Here is a 10547-nt window from a genome sequence, read left to right as displayed (position 1 = left end):
CTATGTCAAAGGTCATCAAACTTTTCAAAAATCTAATATTGTCCACCTAAATATTTTTTTGGCTAAATACTCTACTGAGAATGATTAATGTGACCTGCTTAAATTTGTTTTAGAAACGGCATGAAACTTTTTTTTTAGTGTTTCTAAAGCACCCTCTTTTTCGCCAAATGTTTTTAGATTACCAAAAACAAAAACAAATTTACCAAATAGTGTTTTCTATTTTTGTTTGTTGTATTTTTTGAATAAAAAAAATACCAAACATAAATGTGGGCAAATGTGACCAAAACTTTTTAAATGTCTCATTTTGCTTACTGAATTATTTTTTTATATCAAATAGCTCACTAAACATTTCATCTTCCATATGTGCACAATGTAATAAACTTTTTTGGGGAAAATTCAATTGTCCCTTAATCTTTTCAAGGAAACCAAACCCTCAATGCAAATCTTAATACATGATTGCCACATCGTTTAGTAAAGATACAAATTGTTATGTATTAAAATTCCTTTAAATACTAGGCAACATACTGTAACAGGTTGCGGTTATCATTTTGTATGAAGAGATCTACGTATGTAGTATGATATAAGATATATTTTTTAATGTTCAAAGCATCATTAAGTTACAATATTAGTACTGTAAAATACTAAAAGAAGTACAATAAAAATAAAAATTAAATAATATTAAGTGTTTGGATAGTAGATCATTGGGGATAATTTTCTGAAAAAAATACTATTGCATTTTTTATGTAATGTATGTAAAATAAAAAGGTGGTTAGAAAATATATTGATGATGTAAGCAAATAAATTTTTGCAAATAATCCACTATCCAAACAAACTAGCAAGTAGAATATAGTAAAAGCTACTATCTAGTTGTTTGACTACTGTACTATTAAATATGGTGAAAACTACTTCTAATCTAAATAATAATTCAAAATTTTGTTGTTGTGGATTGTATTAATAATCATAAAATAGCTATAAAATACCAATTTGTGATAGTATATAAGTGCCAAAAGGTACTAAAAGCCTATAACTTCCAAAAGATCAATATGCTATAGTACTAATATATCATATACCAAAAAACGTACTTTGAAAATCAAAGCTACTATTATAATAGTACCAAAACTAGTACTATGAAAAAGCTACCTTCTATCCCAACAGGGTTGCAAAATGTCATTATCGGTGATTGTATTAATGATCATAAAATAATTCTAAAAAACAAATTTTATAAGTATATGTTAGTGTCAATTTGTATTGAAATTTTGTAATAAGCAAAAGATAAGTAAGTTATAGTATTAATAGTCTCAAATACTAAAAAAAATATTATGAAACCTAAAACTAATACTGCTCAATATAGTTAAAGTTCCAACCTAATTATTTGACTATTGATACTATCACATATTACGTATTGTAATGTCCAAAATGTGGATAAGTTAATATTAGTGCGGTCAAATATTTAGAGAAATACTATGACAACTAAAAATAGTACTCTCCCCTAAAAAAATGTAATTACTTAACTAGTGTTAGTGTAAGATATAATGAAAACTATGTCTCATCTAAATAATACTTTGAAATTTGATCATATTTTTGCCAAAAAATCCATCATAGTTAATTGTATTAATGATCATAAAGTAGTTGTAAAATAATGAAAAAAATTAAATGTATAACTATCCAATATAGTTCAATCTATAATTGGATTATTCTTTTTACTAACCAAAATTTTGGCTAATGGTACTACCAAATATGGTGAAAACAACTTCTTATGTAGATAATATTTGAAATTTCACCATAATTTATAGCAAACATGATTATGAACTAAGTACAAAAGATATATTTCATTAGTAAATTACTAAAATATTCAAGAAAATTATGTTTTGAGTTATTAATTGTGCCAATATGAATTAAATCGTAATATAGAATAACAATGTACTATAAAAGACAAAAAATGAACACGAAGCACTCTTACAAAACAAATTTATGAGCATAATAGGACCAAATGTTAATGTTGATTAAAGTTTAAAAAAGTATTATATTAGTATTGTCAAATTTTACTCTTATATATATAGATTATTTTAAAATTTCATCATCAATAGTTATATTAATAATCATGAATAATTCACAAAAGTTGAATTTCATTAGTAATTCATAAAACTATTATAAAATTTCACAATGTAGAATATATCAATAAGTTAATATGTAAATTATAGTATTAGTATTATTAAATACTAAAAGAAATATTAAGAAAATAAAAGGCAGTATAGTCTAATATAGTATTAGTACTATCAATAAGTCATACCAATAGTATTGACAAATACTAAAAGAAGACATACGATGATTAAAAAAAAATAGAACTATCAATTATAGTATTGGAAGTATCAATAAGTTATGGTACTATGATCATCAAATATTAAAAGATATATTATGTAATTTGTAATGTCTAATATAGTTGTATTACTATTGAATAAACCATTATTCCTGTCAATAAGTCATTAGTACTAGTACTATTAGATACTAAAAGGTGCACTATAAAAGTAAAAAATAGTACTAACTACTATAGTATTAATGTTTTGAATATTTTCATCGATGATTATCAATTGTAGCAATCATCCATCTTCGGTGCTTCAATAGTTGGTCAGAAACAGCCCCAACACTGACGGGATTCATGTGCAATATTCATCAAGGGTCACAATCGTGTATTCCAAGATCAGTACTGGAGATTGTAGCCAAACAACAGCAGGTAATCGAGGACCGGAATATCAGTTGTTTTATGTTCTCTTAAGGGAACAAAACAGCAAACGAAAAACATGTCCTTCCTCCAACCATATTTTTAACACAAACATCTTGCTTCTCTTTCTCCTTCACTTCACTTATTGTCATTTGGAAGATTCTTGCTGGTTGTTGGTAAAATTTGGGAATTCATATCTGTCCAAACTTCATGAACCGTAAGAACTTAAGTTTTGCCTTGGTTATATTTGTTAATATGCCTCAATGAAAACACAGTCAAAATCTCTTCTTTTATGCAACGGTGCGGCTGTGGACATGGCTGTCCTCCAGCCCTCTGCTGGGGGCAATCATCACCTTCCCAGGTGTTCCAGCGTAAGTCCTTCTCCGCATTATTCTCTCCCGGTTCCTCACACCCAACCCTCTCTATCAAAGCTTCATCCTCCACACACAAGGGGGAGCCGGCTATCCTCTTTTTGTAAGACGATCTTGATAGGCTTTCTACTCCCTACAAGTATGCTCTGGTGGGCAAGTTTTCCAGAGGCAAACCAAAAATGGACGAGGTGCGTAAGTTCTTCCTTACGTTGGATTTGAGGGAGGCTGTTTCCGTGGGTTTACTGGATTCAAGACATGTCTTCATCAAGCTGGCCAATGAGGTCGACTTCCATAGACTGTGGGCTCGTAGCATCTGGTATGTCCATGGTTTTCCGATGAGGGTTTTCAAGTGGTCGACGGCTTTCCATGTTGACAAAGAACCGTAGGTTGCTCCGGTATGGTTCCAACTCCCTAAACTGCCAGTTCACTACTTCCATAAAGAGGTTCTGTTCCAGATTGTCTCCCCACTGGGGACTCCATTGTTTGTGGATGCGGCAACTTCGAATGCGACACGCCCAAACTGTGCTCGTGTATTTGACCTCCTAAAGCCTCGGCCATCCAGAATCTGGATTGGTAATGGCGCGCAGGATGGGTTCTGACAGAGTTTTATCCCGGAGAATCTCCCACATTATTGCTCCCATTGCTTTCGGCAGGGGCATGGAGTGGAGGGCTGTCATGTTTCGACCAGAGCTCCGAGCAGGCAAAATGGAGGGTGAGAAGTTAGTGAAATCACAAGCTGTGCAACAAAGAATAGCAGAACAGGTGGCTGTTCAAGCAGGCCCAATACCACCTGTCCGCACCACTGGAGTGGGAGTGGCATTGCTGGAATCGAATGAGCACGAAATGGGTGCCACCGTCCACACTACTTCTTTGTGTGCGAGGGGTGGAGTAGCGGCTGAGGCTTCAGATTGTGATGGAAGAGGGAGCCCAGAACAGCAGAAAGAAGACAGGATAGGAGAGGTGCGGCGCTCGAAGGTGGTTCTGGTGGAGGACGTGATGATAGATTCAGCAATGGCAGACTCTGTTGCTGCTGCTGGGGGATTGTCGTTGCTGGGTAATAACGCGCAGGTGATGGGTGCTGCCCACGGCACTTTTCAACCTGTTTTGTACGCAAAAGGGGAGGATATTGCTGGGCAGCTGGAGGCTAGGGTAAATGGTGAAGCTGATGAGAGTCATGAGGAGGAGCAGGTTGAGATCCTAGTGGTAGCGGGAAACCTCTCATCGAGGTCCATCGCAAGTTCTGAGATAGGTGGGGTGGAGTGTGATGACCTTTGCGCAGAGGAGCTGGGTGCAGCGGTGGGGGAGGAGGAGGTGGTTGCAGCAGAACTATGTGCTGGTAATTTGTCTCCACGGGGTGAAGTTGGAGCTGTGCCACGGGACATTGGATCTCTGGTGGTGGATATCTTTAACTTGGATCCTATCATACAGCAAGTCCAGGAGAAGGTGCACGGAGATGAGGGTGGTAAGATGATTTCCAAGCGTAGAGGTACGCGTGTCCCACATCCTACTGATCGTTCTTTACGCTCTAAAGCAAAACTGGCCAATAACTCTTTTGCTGCACTCTCTTATGGTTAATTTTTTATTTTGAAATATTCAAGGTATCTTGCGTGCCCCAAATTTTCGTAGATTAAAAAGTTTAATTGCTGAGTCGTCAGTTCAGTTAGTTGCTATATGTGAACCTAAGTTGTCTGTGGGAGAGATTCACTGGATACGACTAAAGTTGAGGATGGATAAATGCATTGCCAATAGTGAGGGTTCTATATGGGTGTTCTATCAAAACTCCCTTGTATGTGCCCCCCTGGGTGAGTCGGGTCAACATTTATTGCTTAAAATACAATCGCAAATGGTATCTGGTCCCATGGTCTTTTCGTTTGTGCATGCAAAGTGTAATGAGCAGGAGAGAAGATCGCTTTGGTCTGCTCTATTGCTCGATAACCCGGGCAATACACCATGGTTTCTGATTGGGAATTTTAATGTCATTGTCTGTGAGGAGAAGCGACGTGGTTTACCTTTTCGCCTGGGGAGGGTTTGGATTTTATCTGTTTCATGGCTTTGGCTAGAATACAGGATGCTGGGTTTTCGGGGACAAAGTTCACATGGTGTAATAATAGAGGGGGAAGCGCGCATATCTGGAAGAGGTTAGACAGGATGTTGTACAATCAGCATGCGTTGGGTTTAGAGTATAATTTTGCGGTGCAACATTTGGGGTGAGATCCCTCGGATCACGCTCCCTTACTATTGTCGGCACTGTCTAGGCTCGATAATAAGCCGAGATCCTTTCGATTCCTGGATGTGTGGACGTCTAAACCGGAGTAATTGGATATTATTCGACGATGTTAGGGTGGATCATTTTTGGACCCTCCCTTGCAGAGATTGACTGCCAAATTGCGGGAAGTAAAACAGCAAGTGCAACTGTGGTCTGGGGACGTGTTTGGAGATATTTTTGCGCGGGTGAGGAAGGCAGAGGGAGAGGTGCTAAGGCTGGAGGGTTTTTTTGATAATGATCCTTCGGAGTCGAATTTAATTGCACTTCAAGAAGCGCAGGCGGTTCTGAGGAATTCTCTAATGGTAGAGGAAGGATATTGGAGGCAAAAAGCGAGGATTAATTGGATTCAGGAGGGGGATAAAAATTCAAAATATTTCCACTTTATCGTTGCGGAACGTAGGGCGAAGGCGGTCATTTATCGGATCAAAGGTGCAACTGGGGATTGGATGGTAGATGATGATCGGATTGCAGCGGAGGCGGTTGAATAGTTTAAAACTTTATTCTCGGCGGAGACTTCGTCAGGTTCCGGGGATACACTGAACGTGCTTGCTCACATAGTTTTTTCACACACAGAATACGGAGTTAGTGAAGGTTCCGAAGATGGAGGAGGTAAGAGAAGTGGTGTTTGGGATGGATGGGGAGAGTGCAGCGGGACCAGATGGCTTCACTGGGAGGATTTTTACCTTTGCATGGGAGGTGGTGACGGGGGACGTATGTGAGGCGGTGGTGAGCTTCTTTTGTGGGCAGGAACTGCCCAGGAGTATCACGGCAACATGGGTAGCTCTTATTCCCAAGGTTAGTTCCTCTCAAGATTTTAGTCAATTCAAACCGATTAGCCTATGCAATTTTCTCAATAAAGTGATCTCCAAAATTTTAGCGATTAGATTGGCCAAGGTGTTGCCTGGCATCATATCACCCCAGCAAAGCAGTTTTGTGAAGGGTAGGCAGATTTTTGATAATGTTCTGTTAGTTCAGGAGTTTATAGCTGATATTAGGAAGGCTGGTAGAGGGGGTAATGTTGTCTTAAAGCTCGACATGGCTAAGGCCTATGATAGGGTTTCATGGCCATTCTTGATTCAGGTGCTGAGGTGGTTTGGATTTTTTGAAGCTTGGATTGATATGGTTTGGAGGCTGATCTTGAATGTTTGGTTCTCAATTATTGTCAATGGGTCGCCCCAAGGTTTCTTTAAGTCTAGTCGTGGGATTCGTCAAGGGGATCCGATTTCACCAGGCCTTTTTGTTTTGTGTGCTGAGGTGCTTTCCCGTCATCTGAATTCCTTGAGTGGGCGGCAGGGGTTTGTGCCTTTTCGAGTCCCGCAGGGTTGCCCGATTGTCACGCACCTAGCTTATGCAGACGATATCATTATCCTCTTGAATGCCATGAAAAGATCGCTTCAGCTGGTTATGAAGGTGTTGGAGGACTATACGTTGATATTGGGACAGAAGATGAACCATCATAAAAGTGGTTTCCTACCCATGCTACATTGTCGGATTTGAGGAAGCGATTTATGGCACAGGTCACGGGGTTTCATTCCCAGGCCTTCCCGATTACGTATTTAAGGTGCCCACTATACTCGGGTAGACGAAAAAAGAGCTATTTTGCTGCGATTTGTACTTCATTGGCAAGTAGGGTCTTATCATGGAAGGAACGACTGTTGTCGGCAGGTGCTGGCGCCCATGCCGATCCACATTTTTGCTGTCTCCAATCCTCCGAGAGGGATATTTGACAAATTGGAGCAAATTTTAGCCAATTTTTTATGAGGTTCTTCTGATTTCGGTCCACGGTTTCATTGGATTAAATGGATTCAGTTATATAAGCCTATTGAGGAGGGAGGTGTGGGTGTTCGGTCTTTGCAGAATGTATTTGATGCCTTTTCGTTGAAATTATGGTGAAATTTTAGGCAGCGACGATCATTATGGGCTGACTTCATGCACTTGAAGTATTGCCCAGATGTGCATCCGTGTTATTCAGATTTCTCCTCAGGGCAATCACACACTTGGAAGATGATGATGAATGCTCAAGTGATAGCACAGAAGCATATACGATGGTCACTGGGTACGGATCTGCTAGCTTTTGGCATGACAATTGGGTGGGGACAGGGCCACTATGTAGGCAGGTGGAATCCTTTCAGAAGTGCTCGGTTGCAGACTTTGTCGTGGAAGGTAGGTGGGATCTGCAGCGCTTAAATAGGGTGCTACCGGCGGGCTGGGTACAGCAGGTGATGGGAGTGGCTCCCCCTACCATGGCACAAGCGGATGGCATGATTTGGGCCCCCACCAATTCAGGTGCGTTTACTATTTCGTCGGCATATCAGATAGTGCGCAAAGGAGGTACTGTTTCCCGCCTGTTTACTTCTTTGTGGCAACGGGTTTTGCCCTCAAAAATTTCCTTCTTTATGTTGAGGTTGCTGTATGGTAGATTGCCATTGATGGATATGTTACACAGGTTTGGGGTTCTGGACCTCTCTAGGTGCTTTTGTTGTAATCTGAACCCGTCCCCAGAAACTATTAACCACGTCTTCTGTATGGGGGAGGTGGCTAAGCAGGTTTGGAGTTGCTTTGATGGTCTTATTGGCGGGTTTAGTGCGGCTTTCACGGTTAGACATAAGGTGATGAGCTGGTGGGTTAAACCTACTCTTAATAATTACCTTGGTTTTATTCTCCGCACGATGCCATCCTTAATCTGCTGGAATTTATGGAAGATGCGGAATTTGTGGATATTCGATGGTAAGCTAGACTCGGTAATGCATGTTTGTGATCGGATTTTTTTGGAGCTGAGAGAATGGTTCTATCTTCGGTTTCGAGAGATATCACTGCTTGATAACTCACGGATTGGTTTTTTTGATATAATAGCTAGGTTGCGGAGCAAGATTATCATATGGGAGGTTTGTTGGGAAGGTACGCATTAGTCGGTGGTGAAATTGAATGCTGATGGTTGTTTAAGGGTAATCCGGGGAGGAGTGGCGGTGGGGGATTGTTCAGGGATTATGATGGGAGGTTCCTGCTTGGCTTCTCATGTTGGTTTGGGGAGGCTACTAGCTTTCAGGCGGAGATGAAGGCTCTGCTTTTTGGTGTGCAGTTAGGTGTGTCCTGGGGCTTTGTTAGGTTGCACTTGGAATCTGATTCACTGGTGTTGGGCCGTATTACTCAGGGGAAGGTTCAGTGCCCATGGCAGTTGCAGAGGGAGTTACTAAATCTGCAACAATATAGACAATATTTTGAGGCCGTGTCTCATTGCTTCCAGGAGGCAAACAAGTCGGCGGATAGATTGTCTAATATTGGCGTGGAGATTAAGTGTACTGCAATTTATGAGACCTATAATGCGTTGCCTCGATTGGTGAGGGGAGATATTTCTTTAGATGCGTCTGGGTTTCCAAATTTTCATAGATGCCGACGGTAGGGTTATTTAGAGATGGGGCAGGATGTGTGATACAAAGTTATTTCTTACAAAAAAAATTATATAAAATACATTAAATGCTTCCATTACAAAAAAAAAACTAATATCGTATTTATATTGTCAATAAACTATAGTATTAGTACTGTCAAATACTAAAAGAACTATGAAAAAATAGTACTGTTTATAAGTACAATCTATTATGGTAAAAATATTGCTAGCACTGTAAAATACTAAAAGAAGTAATATAAAAATAAAAAATAATATTTCTTAAAAAAAAGATGAACAAGTTATAGGATATGTATTATCAAATGCCAGAAGAAGTATTACGAAAATAAATTATAGTACTATCTAATAGAGTATCAGTATTGTCAACAAATCATACTAGTAGTGTTGGCAAATACTAAAAAATTTTAAAAACATACTGTCAAGTATGGTATTAATAGTGCCAGCATGTCATATTATAGTGTAGTATAATATTAGTATTAGAAAATTATTTCTTAGCTAAACAATTGTTTTGAAATGATGAGAGATTCTTGTGAAAGACAACTGAAATTAGTAAAAAATATTGTTAAAACTTCCTAACCTACGACCAATGTGTTACTACTAGATAATGAAAATGATCCATGTCAATTTAATGATCATTTGAACCTTCATAAGACAGGAAAAGAAAAAGGATCCTATTATGAAGATGTCATGATAGTATTATGTAACTAATACTATGTCTCTAATATCTTGAATTTTATCATTATTGATTGAGGTTGGTCACAAAATATCTATAGTGAACTAGTTTTACAAGCAAATGAATGGAGAATTTATAAGATCATAAAAAGAATCATATTACTATAACAATTTTTCATATACGAAGATAAGTTAAAGAATTTTGTAGAAAAGTTTGGAAGAATATTGTTTAAAAAAAATTTCATATTAGAATTGCATTAAAATTTTATAAACTAGAGACTAAAGGAATGAAGTGTTGAAAGAAAATTATCATCATAACAATAGTGAAAATAATTACAATAATAAATTTATAATTGGAGAAGTTAAAGAAATTTCATGAAATGTATAAGAAGTATGAAAATTTAGTTCTTACAGGGAAAATTATATCGAGAAGAAAGAGTTGTGATCAACTTTACTATTGTAAAGTTTAGGGCATATATGAAACATTTGAAAATTTAAAGTGCTAAATACAGAAGAGAACAAAGAAAAAAACTTTAAATTTTTAATTTTGGCATGTAAGATGTCGAGATTCATGCCTAATCCAATAGAAACAAGAGGAAATGATAATTATCAAAGGAAGAAATTGTATTGAAGTTCAAATTGTTGAGGGATAGAGGATATCTAGAATAGTTTTGTAATCTGTAAGGTAGTGACTGTATATATGTGTCGCGCCCCATTTTTTTTGAAAAATAAAATTACGAATTATAAAATGAATTTTTGATTAATTTTGAGTGAAAATGAGTTTTTAATTTTTAGAGAATAAATAAAGAAAAAGGACCTAAAATGGGACTTAAAAAGTGTGACGATTTTGGCCCAAAATAATAGTTTAAAAAGGGTTTTTGAGAAAAAATAGGAGTCGCCATTTGGTATTGAGTTAAGGTGTACCAAGTCACCGAAAAATGTATTTTTAATAAAAAAATAGGTAATACCCTTTTTAAATTACTCAGGTCTTTGAAAACAAGAGAAAAGGGTTCAGGAGTCTTGGTTGAAGAAATGGAAGGCAAAGATTTGATCTAAGGCATCCTTTCAATCTAACCAATGCTAGTTGCGTGATTTAGTCAAAAATTTTCTTAATTT

This window comes from Coffea eugenioides, unplaced genomic scaffold, assembly GCF_003713205.1.
Source record: "Coffea eugenioides isolate CCC68of unplaced genomic scaffold, Ceug_1.0 ScVebR1_129;HRSCAF=551, whole genome shotgun sequence".
Classification (NCBI taxonomy): domain Eukaryota; kingdom Viridiplantae; phylum Streptophyta; class Magnoliopsida; order Gentianales; family Rubiaceae; genus Coffea; species Coffea eugenioides.
Note: the sequence above shows the minus strand (reverse complement) of the source record.